Raw genomic sequence first — 14,210 nt, forward strand, 5'->3', positions numbered from 1 at the left:
GGATAAACTGAGGAAATGCATGCCAGTCAGAAATTATAGCTAATACAGACGTTGGAAGGTTGGAGCATGCCTAACTTGTTCCAAGGAACAAGGACAGTGAGCCTGAAGCAGAATAATCAAGGGAGAAAGTAGTAGAGAATGAGGTTAGAGCAGTGAAGGGGGCAGATGAGGTAAGGCCTAGAAGGTCATTGCAAAGATGTGGACTCTCTGAGTAAATGGGGGAGCTATCAGAGGGTCTGTTTATATCTGACATATTTTAAAAGGATCATTTAGGCTGTGGTGCTGAGTGTTGGGGGTATAGACGCTGTAAAATCAGGGAGATTAGTTATGAAGTTACTCCAGTAATGGTAGCAGCAGAGGAGACTAGAAGTGTTTAGATGCTGGATTCTTTTTGAAGGTAGAGACAACAGGATTTACTGATAGATTGGATGTGGACAGAGATGAAAAAGTCAAGGATGACACCAATGTTTTTGGCCTAAACAACTGGCAACATTGAGTTACTATTAACTGATATACTGTCAGTTATAGAAATAGTATGATTGGAGGGTGGTATGTGTGATTGGGGGGGTGTAATTAGGAGTTCACTTTTGTATAGTTAGAGATGGGTATTGGACATTCAAGTGCATATGTTGATTAGATGATTTGGTCATATAAACCTGGAATTCAGGGAAGGGCGTAGACTTTAGGTAGGCAGGGAGACAGCTAGATAAATACACATAGATGATAGATAGATAGATAGATAGATAGATAGATAGATAGATAGATAGATAGATAGATAGATAGTTGTATTTAAAACCATGGACCATGAGACTGGGCTGTGGAGGCAGATAAATTATTACATCAGTGTCATAAGTGCTATGGTATATGGTGTCCTGACACAGAAGGAAATACTTAGCTGATGAGGAGAATCCTAGCGTCACATAAAGGGGTCAAATAAATATGACCTTAAGAGACATCTTGCATTCAACAATTAAAATATTTGAGTACTTACTGTACTCAAAATACTTCCTGGAACTATGCCAGACACAATAGTCACTAAGACACAGGCCGGGCCTCCATTGGGGCTCATGATCTCATGAAATACACAGTCTCACATGCCCACATTGTCTAATCAACACAAACACTTAGAAGTCTAATATTCACCTCAAACATGAACTCCTGATGCCCTGTACCCCCACCACCACCCAATCACACACAGCAAACCTGTTCCCACCACAGTATTTCTTGCATCAGTTATGGCACCTATCTCTTGCCAGTTATTCAGGCCAAAATCATTGGTGTCATCCTTGACTTTTGTTTCTAATACTCCACTTCCAATTCATTAGTAAATCCTGTTGTCTCGACCCTCAAAATGAATCCAGAACATGACTATTTCTCACTCCCTGTGCTGCTATAATTACTGCAATAGCATCATAACTAACCTCCCAGCTTCTTCCTGAGACCATACCTCCAACACTGTTCTCAACACAGAATCATGATAGTCCTCAAGGAGGGTCCTGGCTACAGATGACTGATTAATTGATTGATTGATTGAGTGAGTGAGTGATTGAGTGAGTGAGTGATTGATTGATTGATGTATATAAAAACATGAGACCAGATAGTCACAAAGGGAATGAGTGTAAATGAAGAAGAGATCTAAGGACTGGGCTCTGGGACTCTTCAACATTAAGAAATTGAGAAGAAAATGAGGAACCAACAAGCTGAGACTGAGAAGTAGTAGCCAGGGAGGAAGGGGAGTGTGGTATACTGGAAGCCGAGAGGAAAGTATTGCAAGGAGAAAGTGCATGAAAAGTTGCAACTGCATGAAAAGTTGCAAAGCAGCCAAACAAGATGAATTGACCATAGATTTAGCAATGAAGATCACTCATGGCGTTGAGAAGAACTGACTCAGGTGAGTGAGGGAGGTGTAGGCATGACTGGAGTGGATTCAAGAGAGAATGGAAGGAGAGTTATTGGTAATAGTGTAATCAATTCCAGGAGTTTTGTTCCACAGAGTTGCATAAAAATGAGGAATAGCTGAAGAGGGAAGTGGGATCTAGAGGGTTTTTTTGTTTTGTTTTTTAAGATGGGAGGCATAGCATGTTGGATGTCTATGGAAAAGATCCAGTCAAAAGAGATAAACTGATTATGCTGGAGGGCAAAGGAAAACTGCTTAAGGGATTGGGAGTGAACACCCGCCCAAGTCGAGTAGTTGGCCTTGGAAAAAGCACAGACACTTTGCTGGTGGTAAGTAGAGAGAAGGTAGTGTTAATGAAGCAAGACTTTGTATATCGAAAGAAGAAAGGTTTCTCTCACATGTGAAAGAGTATGAAGAAAGACTCAGATGGGTGAGTGAGGAGCTGGGAAGGGACCCTGGCTGGGGATGGGAGGAGTGGTATGGAGAACCAAAGCCCGAAAGCTGGAGGGAGAGATAGATTCTGAAGGTTACCATGGCAAGGTCCTATTAGGGCCTAAGGGGTCAGTGGCCAACTGAGAGCCCAGGTGGACATAAAAAGGTGGTTGAATGTACTCTTGGAACACTAGAGCAGTGGGAAGGATTACAGAGAAAGCTCTAGGTGCACGGAACCTGAGGAAGAAGATGAGGCTAGAAACATAGAGGTAGGGTTAAGCATCTAGTGTTCGGAGACCAGGAGTGCTTGGAAGTGGGAAGAGAGAACTGGGAAGTAGACAGATAAAAGGCTGCCCTGAGGATGGGATGGACCTCTGTTTTGGACCCCTCATATCTCTCAGAAGGTGGCACCTCTGCATTCCCACCTTCTGACCTACAGCACAGGAGCCAAGAGCTGGAGGAAGCACAGGAAGTGCTGATGCTTCTTCATGATGTGCTACGGGGGACAGTGGGATGTCCCTGCCTCACCGACTCCTAAGGAAATCCAGGATGACGCAACATCCCATCAAACCAGGAGGAGATGGTGGCAGGACTCTCTTCCTCTCATAGGACCCCACACTTAGCACAGTGCGTCCACTGCCAGCAGAACGGGAAGAAGCAAGAACGTGTCTCTCCTCTGAATGGTGACTCCATGTCTAAGGGATGGAGGCCTAGCCCCTACCGTGGACTCCAGGGTGAGGAGACTCAAGGCTCAAGCCTGCTGAGCCAACACCTTCCAGGTGTTTTCCTAAAACATCCACAAAGATCATAGAAGGTCTTGTGACAGGCACATCCTCCCTGCCTGGTGGGAATTGGGCAGAGAGCCATGTAAGAGGATGCCCTGCAGAAGTGACTCAACGGTCACAACAGCGTCAGGTGGGAAGCCAAAGTTAATGTGCATACATCCTGGCTTAGGGGAACAGGTCTTTTCCATGGTCTCCCACAGGCTCCTACCTGCTCAGCAGATTTATGTCATGGGAATTTCAGGCAACTGACCACCACAATTGCCTCGCATTTGTACCTGCTCACTCCACCCTAGTAGGGAGGTCATAGAATATGCTGAGCACAGGAGTTAGTGTGTGAGACCATCTCCTTGCTCTTGCTCGATCCTGTCATGCCAGCCTCTTGCCAGCAGGGGACCAGGACTCCTTGAGCATAAGCCCAAACTCCCCGCCCTGGTTGAATTTCCAGCCTGCTGGAATGCTCAGACTCAAGGGCTTGGTTATCTCTGCTTGTCCACTCAAATTCTAGTCCTTCTCCGTTGTGAGTCTTTGAGTACAAGATCCCCTGCCCCTAAATTCCCACCTTCTCTGAATCTCATCTTCCTCCCACAGCTTCTCTATTTCAGCTAACCTTCCCATTGCCACCCTATACTGTCCCTACCTATCCAGGCTGAATCCCTCGGAAGATGTTAATAACGTATGAACATAGTGAAAAAAAGCAAGTTGCAAAATATTCATATTATAGTATAATTTTTAAAATACTAAGACTTTATTTTTAGAGCAGTTTTAGATTTGCAGAAATATTGAGCAGAAAGTACCGAGAGTTCCCATGTACCCACTTCCTTCTCTTAGCCACATACAGTTTCCCCTACCATTCACATGCTTCATTTGGTATATTGATGAGCCAATACTGATACATTCTTATTACTAAAGTTAATAGTTTACAGTAGGGTTCATTTCTGTATTACCCATGTGTGGGAACAGAGCCAGGAGTGCAGTTTCCAAGCTCTTGGCCTCACATGGAAAAGTGCTCACTCGGGTAGTAAATGGCCATCAACTGTGATTGGATGGCCATCAGCTGTGGCTAGCTGGCCGTCAGCTGTAACCAATGAGCAATTGGCTACTAATATAACTGCTGTGGCTATGCTAGCAGCAAATGGGGACTAGCAAGAAGATGGTGGCTGAGCTAGCAAGAGCGGACTGCAGTTAGCAAGGGAGGTTGGTTGGCAGAGAGAAGTGGAATGTGGATTGCAGATCGTGTGGCTCCTGTTTCCTGTGTCTCCAACCCAGCTGCCAGCGAGACTATAGTGGTATGACTCCCCTATCTATGGCTCCGTGGGTGTTCCTTTTTGGCCTCACCATGTCCTACATTCTTATGTGGGCAGTGGGACCAGAGACCCCGCATGACACCCCACGTGACACTATGCTCTGGGTTTTGTCCAATGTATAACGACATCCACCATTACAATATCATAGAGAATAGTTTCACTGCCCTAAAAATCCCGTGTTGCACCTATTCATCCCTTTCTCCCTTCCCTCAACCCATGGTAACCACTGATCTTTTTTTGTTTTTCATTGTGGGAAAATATGCATAACGTGAAGCTTACCATTTTAACCATTTTTTAAGTGTACAATTCAGTAACATTAAGTACATTTACAGTGATGTATAACCATCACTTTTATCTATTTTCAAAACTTTTCATCAATCCAAACAGAAATCCTGTACCCATATCCATTAAACAGTAACTCCCCATTTCCCCCACCCTATCCCAGCACCTGGCAACTTCTACTTTTTGTCTCTATCAATTTCGCTATTTTAGGTACTTCATATAAGTGGGTATTTATTTGCCCCTTTGTGTGTGGGTTATTTTGCTTAGCATAATGTGTTCAAGTTTCATCCATGTTGCAGCTTGTATCAGAATATCAGAACTTAATTTCTTTTTATGGCTAAATAATATTTTATTGCATGTGCATATCACATTTTGTTTTTCCATTCATCTGTTGATGGACATGGTTGTTTCAACTTTTTGGCTATTGTGAAAAATGCTGCTGTGAATGTGGTGTGAAAGTATATGTTTTGAGTCCCTACTTTCAGTTCCTTTGGGTCTATACCTAGGAGTGGAAATGCTGGATCATATGGTAATTTTGTTTAACTTTTAGAAGAACCTCCACCAAATTATTTCCACAGCAGCTGCACCATTTTACATTGCCACCAGCAATGCACAGGGATTCCAATTTTTTCACATCCTCACCAATGCTTGTTTTCTCTCTGTCTATTGTTAAATAATACCCATCCTAATGGGTATGAAATGGTATCTCATTGTGGGTTTGATTTGCATTTCTCTAATGACTAATGATACTGAGAATTTTTTCATGTGTTTATTGGCCATCTGTGCATCTTCTTTAACGAAATGTCTATTTAAGTTCATTGCCCACTTTTAAATTGGGGTGTTTTGTTTTTTCTTTTTCTTTTCTTTCTTTTTTTTTCTTTTTGGTTGTTGACCACTGATCTTTTTATTATCTCATAGTTTTGTCTTTTCCAATATGTTTTGCAGTTGGGATCACATACTATGTAGTCTTTTCAGATTGGCTTCTTTCACTTAGGAATATGTATTTCATCCATGCCTTAAATGGCTTGATAGCTCATTTCTTTTTAATGCTAAGTAACATTTTATTGAATAGATTTACCACAGTTTGATTATTGATTCACCTATTGAAGGATATATTGGTTTCTTCTGAGTTTGGCAATTATAAATAAAACTGTTACAAACATTTGTGTTCAGGTTTTTGTGCGCACATTAGTTTTCAATAAATCTGGGTAATTGGCAAGGAGCACAATTGCTGGATCATATGGTAAGAGTATGTTTACTTTTGTAAGGAACTGCCAAGCTGTTTTTCAAAGGAGCAGCAGCATTTTGCATTCCTATCAGCAATGAATGAGAACTTCTGTTGCTCCATATCCTCACCAGCATTTCGTGCTGTCAGTGTTCTAGATTTTGACCATTCTAATAGGTGTGCGGTGGTATCTCATAGTTTTTTAAGTTTTCAATTATCTAATAACATATGATGTTGCACATACTTTGATATACTTACTTGGTATCCGAACATCTTATCTGGTGAGATGTTCAGGTCTTTTGCCCATTTTTAAATTGAACTGTTCATTTTCTTTTGCTTTTATTGTTTTATTTTTATTTAATTTTTTAGATACAGCAGTTTATTTTTTTGTGCTCAATATTATTTTATATTAATTTCAGGTGTACAGCATAGTGGTTAGACATTTATATCATTTAAAAAGTGATCCCCCTGACTAGTCTAGTACCCACCTAGCACTACACATAGCTATTACCATATCACTAACTATATTCCCTTTACTTTACATCCCCATGACTATTTTGTAACTACCAATTTGTACCTCTTAATCTCTTCACCTTTTTCACTCTGTCCCCCAACTCCCGCCTATCACCCCAGCAAACCTAGTACCCATCTGACACCATACATAGTTATTATAATATTATTGACTATATTCCTTATGCTATACCCTATATTCCCATAACTACTTTTAACAACCAATTTGTGCTTCTTAATCTCTTCCCCTTTTTTCATCCACACCCCCAAACACCCTCCCATCTGGCAGCCATCAAAGTGTTTTCTGTATCTATGAGTTTGTTTCTAGGTTTTTGTTTGTTTTGTTCTTTAGATTCCATATATAAGCAAAATCACATTGCATCTGTCTTTCTCTGTCTGACACTCCACCCAGCACAATACCCTCCAGGTCTATCCATGCCACTGCAGATGGCAAGAACCCATTCCCTTCCATGGCCAAGCAATATTCCATTGTATATATGTACCACCTCCTCTATATTAATTCTTCCATGGACAGACACCCAGGCTGCCTCCACATCCTGACCATTGTAAACAATGCTGCAATGAACATATAGATGCACACATCCCCTTAAAGTAGCATTTTGGCTTTCTTTGGATAAATACCCGGAAGTGGGATTACTAGGTTCTTGTTTGTCTCTTGTTACAGCCTTTGTTTTAAAGTCTATTTTGTCTGGTATAAGTATTGCTACTCCAGATTTTTGGTTTGTTTGTTTCCATTTTCATGAGATATCTTTATCCATCCTTTTACTTTCAGTCTCTGTGTGTCTTTTGATCTGAAATGAGTCTCGTGTAAGCAGCATATGTAGATTGGAGTATATAATCCATTTACATTGAAAGTAATTGTTGATAGTTATGTAGCTATTGCCATTATATTATTCGTATTTTCATTTTTTTTCTTTTTCTTCTTAAAGAAGTTCCTTTAACATTTCTTGTAATACTGGTTTCATGGTGATAAACTCCTTTAGCTTTTTCTTGTCTTGGAAGCTCTTTATCTGTCCCCCAATTCTAAACGATAGGTTTGCTGGTAGAGTAATCTTGTTTGTAGGTCCTTGCTTTTCATCACTTTAAATATTTCCTGCCAATTTCTTCTGGCCTGTAAAGTTTCTGTTGAGAAATCAGCTGACAGTATTATGGGAGCTTCCTGGTAGGTCACTAACTGTTTTTCTCTTGTTGCTTTTAAGAGTCTCTCTTTGTCTTTAATCTTTAGCATTTTAATTATCTTATATCTTGGTGTGGGCTTCTTTGGGGTCATCTTGTTTATAACTCTGTGTGCTTCCTGGACTTATATGTCTATTTCCTTTGCCAAGTTGTTGAAGTTTTGTGTCATTATTTGTTCAAATAGGTTTTCAATTCCTTGCTCCCTCTCTTCTCCTTCTGGTTCTCCTATGATGCAAATGTTGTTACCCTTGATGTTGTCCCAAAGGTCCCTTAAACTATGTTTGGTTTATTGTTTAGGTTCTGATTGGGTGTTTTATTCTACCTTATATTTTAAATCACTGATTTGATCCTCTGCTTCATCTAATCTGCTGTTGTTTCCTTCTAGTGTATTCTTCATTTCAATTTTTGTATTCCTTATTTCTGACTGGTTCTTTTTTTATGGTTTCTATGTCCTTCTTTATATTTACTATCTCTTTGTTAAAATTCTCACTAAATTCCTTAAGCATTTTATAACCAGTTTTTTAAACTCTGTCTCTAGTATGTTGGTTGCTTCCATTTCATTTAGTTCTAGTTCTGGAGTTTTCTCCTGTTCTTTTATTTGCTATTTGTTTCTTTGTTTCCTCATTCTGGCTGCCTCTCTGTGTTTGCTTCTATGAATTAGATACCTCTCCTATGCCTCTTAGTCGTTGCTGGAGTGGCCTTATGTAGTATGTGTCCTGTGTGGTCCAGTGGTGCAGTCTCCCTGATCTCCTGTGTTTGTGTTCCAGGAGTGTCCCTAGAGTTGTGTGTATTCTCCTGTTGTAGTTGCGCCTTGATTGCTTTTGGTACATCAGTGGGTGGGATGAACTCCCAGGCTGACTGTCTGTGAGGATTGGCTACACCCACAATGTACAAGCTGCTGTGTGTGGGTTGACCTCTCAGAGGGGGATTTACCCCCATAGGCTCTTGTTCCTGTTAAGACCACCCTTTGGGTGTGCTCTTTGTAGGGATAATCAGTAGTGCTCTGGTGTAGTCTGAAGCTGGCCTCTGGGTGTGTTGTTTCTGGTGTCTCTTGGGAGGGGCTCCAGTGCAGGCCAATTTCAGCCTTGCCTGTGACCAGCCTAGGGCTACATGGTAGGAGCTATAAAGCTATAAGTGGTTGGTTGCTGCCTGTGCTGGACCTGGAGCCATGTGGAGGTGGCCTCATTGTGAACCAAGGCTTGCTGCCACCAGTTTTGGGCCTGGGGCAGCTTAGCAAAAGGCCCAGGGCCCACTAGGCCTGTTGCCACCTGATGGCTGCCCCTAAAGCTCAGCTGTTGAAAGAGCTTCCTTTGGTGTGCAGGCTGAGCTGGTTGACCTGGTGTTGCGATGCAGCACTAGCTAGGCAGAGTGAAGTCCCAGGGAGTCATGGGCATGGCTGCTGGGTTTTACAAGGTTAATGCAGATTCAGTTCTTGTGCCACTGCCTGGCCTGTGACCACTTCGCAAAATGCCCTGAGAATATTGCAGCCAGCCACTGCTTGCCTCAGGCCTGCAGATCCCTAAGAGCCACGCAAAAGAGGCTGCAGTGCAGGCAGTGGCTCACTGCCCACTGTCAAAGGTTCCTCAGACTGCCATGGGCCGTCCACTGCTGTAAAAGACTTTCCGCAGCTTGCAGGGTGGGGCGGGCTGCCCAGAGCCGAGAGTGCCCCCCGTGATGCAGTACTGGCGGTATGGGCAGGGACCCAGGGTATCACCAAGGTGGTGCACATGCACAGATTTTACCAGACCAATGTGGTCTTAGATTTGGTCCTTCGGGGGAGGATTCAACAGAAAAGATAGTACCCTACTGTAGGCTACACATGAGGCCACACATGAGGCCACACAGGGACAATGGTTGCTGTCACTCCAGCCATCGCCCCACACCCATGCAACTCAGTCTTTCCCCATATGTCTCTGGCACCTCTCGAGTTGCCGCCCCTCCACCAGGTGGGTATTTGCAAGTGAGTCTGTGTACAGGCCCTTTAAGAGGGTGTCTGGGTTTCCAGCTACCTTCTGTCCACCGGGATGGACAGACTGAGTCCTCACTGATTTTTACTGCCAGATGTTGTGGGAACTTCTCTTCCCAGCACGGGACCCCTGGGCAGGGGGCCCAGTGTGGGGCTGGGACCCCTCCCTCTTCCAGCGGGACCTCCACTATCAAGGTGTCCCTGCCGCTGTTCAACCACTATATGTGGTTTTGGGGTCAGCCTGTTTCACACTGTCACCCCTACTACCAGTTGTGATGTGGCCTCTTCTTTATATCCCTAGTTATAGGGGTTCCATTCAGCTAGTCTTCAGATGATTCTTGAGGTTGATTGTTCTATAATTTATATATAATTTTGGTGCTATCCTGGGAGGCAATAGGCACAATGTTTACCTAATCCAGCATCTTGGAACTTCCCTCTGTCTGTACTTTTCTTGTAAAATCTTTCTCTGGTTTTGGCATCAAGGTAGTGCTGGCCTTATGGGACAAGTTGGGAAATATTCCCTCCTCTTCAACTTTACAAAAGAATTTGTGGAGAATTGGTATTATTTCTTCCTTGAATGTTTGATAGAATTAACCAATGAAGACACCTGGGCCTGGAATTTTCTTTGTGGAAAGGTCTTTGACTAAAAATTCAATTTTCTTTATAGATATAGGGCTAAGGTTGTCTCTTTCTCCTTGAGTGAGCCTCGGTACTTTGTGGTTTTCAAGGAATTTGTCATTTTCATCTAAGTTTTTTAAATTATTGGTATAAAAATGTTCATAACAGCCTCTTATTACTCTTTTGTTATCTGAAGGGATAGTGGTGATGTCCCCTTTCTCATTCCTTATATTGGTAATTTCCATTTCCTCTTTCTCCTGATCAGTATGGCTAGAGTTTATCAATTTTATTGATCATCTCAAAGAAACAGCTTTTGGAATTATCAATTTTCTCTATTGTATTTCTGTTTTCTATTTCATATATTTCCCTTCTCCTATTTATTATTTCCTTCCTTCTGCTGATTTTGAATTTTATTTGCTCTTTTTTTTCTTGTTGTTTCTTAAGGTGGAAGCTGAAGTTGATTTGAGATCTTTCTTCTTTTTGAACATACTTGGTTAGTATTATATACTTCTTTCTCCCTGCAACCCATAAATTTAATCCTAATTTTCACTCAAAATATATTTTAAAACTCAATTCAAAATAATTTTCATTTCCCTTTTAATTTTTCCTTTTACCAATGAGTTATTTAAAAGTGTGTTATTTAATTTCCAAATATGTGATTTTCTAGATGTATGTCTGTAATTGAGTTCCAATTTAATTCCAATGTGGTCAGAGAACATACTTTGTATAACTTGAATTCTTTTGTATATATTGAAATAATTAAGAATATTTTCTCTCTTGGTAAAAGTTCCATGTGCACTTGAAAAAATATATATATTCTGTTGTTATTGAGTGAAATGTTCTATAAATGTCATTTATATTAAGTTCATTGGTAACATTGTTCAAGCTTTTTATGTTTTACTGATTTTCTTTTACTTCTATCAATTATTGAGAAAGGTGTATTGAAATAGCTGAATATAATGGTAGATTTATTTCTCCTTCAGTCCTATAACTTTTTACTTTATTTAATTTGAACCTCTTTTTTTGGAGCATAAATGTTTAAGATTGTTATGTCCTCTTGATTAACTGAAACACTTATCATTATGAAATTACTTTATCTCTGGTCATACTCCTTGCTCTGAAATCTTTGTCTGACGTTAATATGACCACTGCAGCTTTCTTTTTATTAGGATTAGCATGGTATATCTTTTTCTATCCTTTTAACTGATTTGTGTTTTTACATTTAGAATGTATTTCTTATATACAGTTGGGTCTTACTTTTTCAATCAGGCAATCTCTGCTTTTTTATTGAGATATTTGAACCATTTACATTATTGTTGTTATTGATATGGTTGTGTTTAAGTCTACCATCTTCTTATTCATTTTTTGCATTCTTTGTCTCATTTTTCTTCTTTTTCTGCCTTCTTTTGAATTAAGGTTTTCTAAGATTCCATTTTACTTTATTTATTGGATTTTCTATAAATATTTGTTTTGTTACTTTGGTGGTTTTGTTAGGGTTTACAGTTTAATTCTTTAACTTATGACCTTCAAGTAATTCTATACCACTTCATGGATTATATGAAAATTTTACAATAGTATATTCCTATTTCTCCATTCTATGTCTTTATGGTATTATTGTCGTATAATTTACTTATTTATATATTTAAAAACACACAACACATTATCATTATTTCTGTTCAAACAGTCAATTATCTTTAAACAGATATAAGTAATAGGTAAAATATATGTTTACATATGTTCTTAACATTTCTAGTTTTCTTCATTCATTTTTGTATTTCTTATTTCCATCTGGTATCATTTTCTCCTGCCTAAATGATTTCCTTTAATATTTCTTGTAGGGAATTTCATCTAGTGATAAATTATTTCAGCTTTTGTTATGTCTAAAATCTTTATTTCTTTTTTTTTTTTTTTTTCCCAAGTCAAGTTGTTGTCCTTTCAATCTTAGTTGTGGATGGTGCCGTTCAGCTTCAAGTTGTCCTTTCAGTCTTACTTGTGGAGGGCGCAGCTCAGCTCCAGGTCCAGTTGCCCGTTGCTAGTTGCAGGGGGTGCAGCCCACCATCCCTTGCGGGAGTCCAACCAGCAACCTTGTGGTTGAGAGCCCACTGGCCCATGTGGGAATCGAACCGGCAGCCTTCGGCATTAGGAGCACGGAGCTCCAACCGCCTGAGCCACCTGGCCGGCCCTATTTCAATTTTTTAAATTAATTTTATTGAGATGTAATTCATATACCATACAATTCACCCATTTAAAGTTTACAGTTCAGTGGTTTTTAATATATTGTCAGAATTGTGAAGCCATCAACATAATCAATTTAGAATTTTTTCATTACTTTAATAAGAAACCCTGCAGCAATTAGCACACCCTATCCCCCACCTTCTGCTTTCCTTCATTGCCCCAGGCCTACGAAACTAATATACTATCTATCTATATTTGCCTTTTCTAGACATTTCATTTAAATGGAATAATACAACATGTGGTCTTTTGTGACTGGTTTCTTTCTTTTAGCATAATGTTTTCATGGTTCACCCATGTTGTAGCATATTGCCAAATAATTTTCCATCGTATGGGTATGGCATATGTTATTTATCCATTCATCAATTGATAGACATCTGGCATAAGCATAGCATTTACCTAATTTGAGCTATTATGAATTTCAGTTCAATGACTAAACTTTTTTACTATCTTGCACCCTTATCATATGCTCACTTCCTTTCTTAGCCAGCCTAGAGTCCATGGCCTAGCACTAAAAATGTCCTTTTCAAAACATCTAACTGCCTTGCTCCTCTTTTCTGTTTATAATTCTTGCCTGGTAAAATGCAACCTTTGGCCAAACTAAATCATCTGTTTAGTTCATGCAGCTGCTGAACCTTGCAGGAGAAAAACATTTAACAGTGCTGACTGGACTCATATCACATTTATTACCATAATTCTCAAATGGGCACTTGCATTAATAGACATTTTTTTTACTCCAAAGCCAACCATTTCACACTCTCATTTTTTGTTATAACTGAACCACTGTCCCCACTAACACTCGAGTGAGAAACAACAGTTTCATAAAGAAAATAGGTACTGTTGCAAAGGAAGTGTTCTCATTTTCCCATCACAAATTCTAGCAATGTTCCTCCTTCTGTATTCACATAGTATTATTTTTCTCTGAACTAAACTGCGTCAAGTATTCCCTCCCTCTTTCCATCAATTTCTTCCTACCTAAATCATTCTCATCAACACACAAATATGTGGTAGTACTACCAAATTTAACACACACACACACACACACACACACACACTTGATCCTATACTCTTCCTAGTTACCAAACAATTTTTTTGCTCTCTTTCACAGAAAAAATTTTTTGAAACTGTTCTCTAGTTATACTCATTTGTCCTGCTTTTTCACTTCCCATTGTTTGCTGAACCTCCTCAAACCAGGCTTTTTTCCCCCATGGTCCACTGAAATGGACCTTGTCAGGGTCACAAATAATCCCCCAAAGTCAATGGTCATTTTCTATCTTCATCTTATTAGTCCTTTCGTGAGCATTTGACACAGCTGACTATTCCCTTTGTCTTGAAACACTTTCTTCTTTAAGTTTCTCCTATTTCTTCAAGCTCACCATCCGTTCCTTCTGACTTCCTTTGCTGGCTCTTCCTCCTCTACCTCCTCTATGTGTTAAAGCAATCCTGGATTCTGTCCTCAGCCTGCTTAATTTTCTTCTTTCTATTTATAACCTCTCCAAGATTTTATCTGGCCATGTAACTTGTCTATCTAGTGACTCTCAAGGTTATATTTCTAGCTGAGACCTGCACCATGGCTTCCAGACATCCAACTCCTTACATGACATTTCCACTTGAATGTGTAATAGGCACCTCAAACATAGACAAATATAAAGTATCCATCTCCCACCCCCTAAAATCTGTATTCTCCAACCTTCACCTTGTCATTAAATAGCATTATCCATCCAATTCCTCAGGCTTATAATAACCTAGGGACTTTCCTTAA

The sequence above is a fragment of the Rhinolophus sinicus genome, chromosome 16 (assembly GCF_057876585.1).
Source record: "Rhinolophus sinicus isolate RSI-liver-muscle chromosome 16, RSI-T2T, whole genome shotgun sequence".
Taxonomy (NCBI): Eukaryota; Metazoa; Chordata; class Mammalia; order Chiroptera; family Rhinolophidae; genus Rhinolophus; species Rhinolophus sinicus.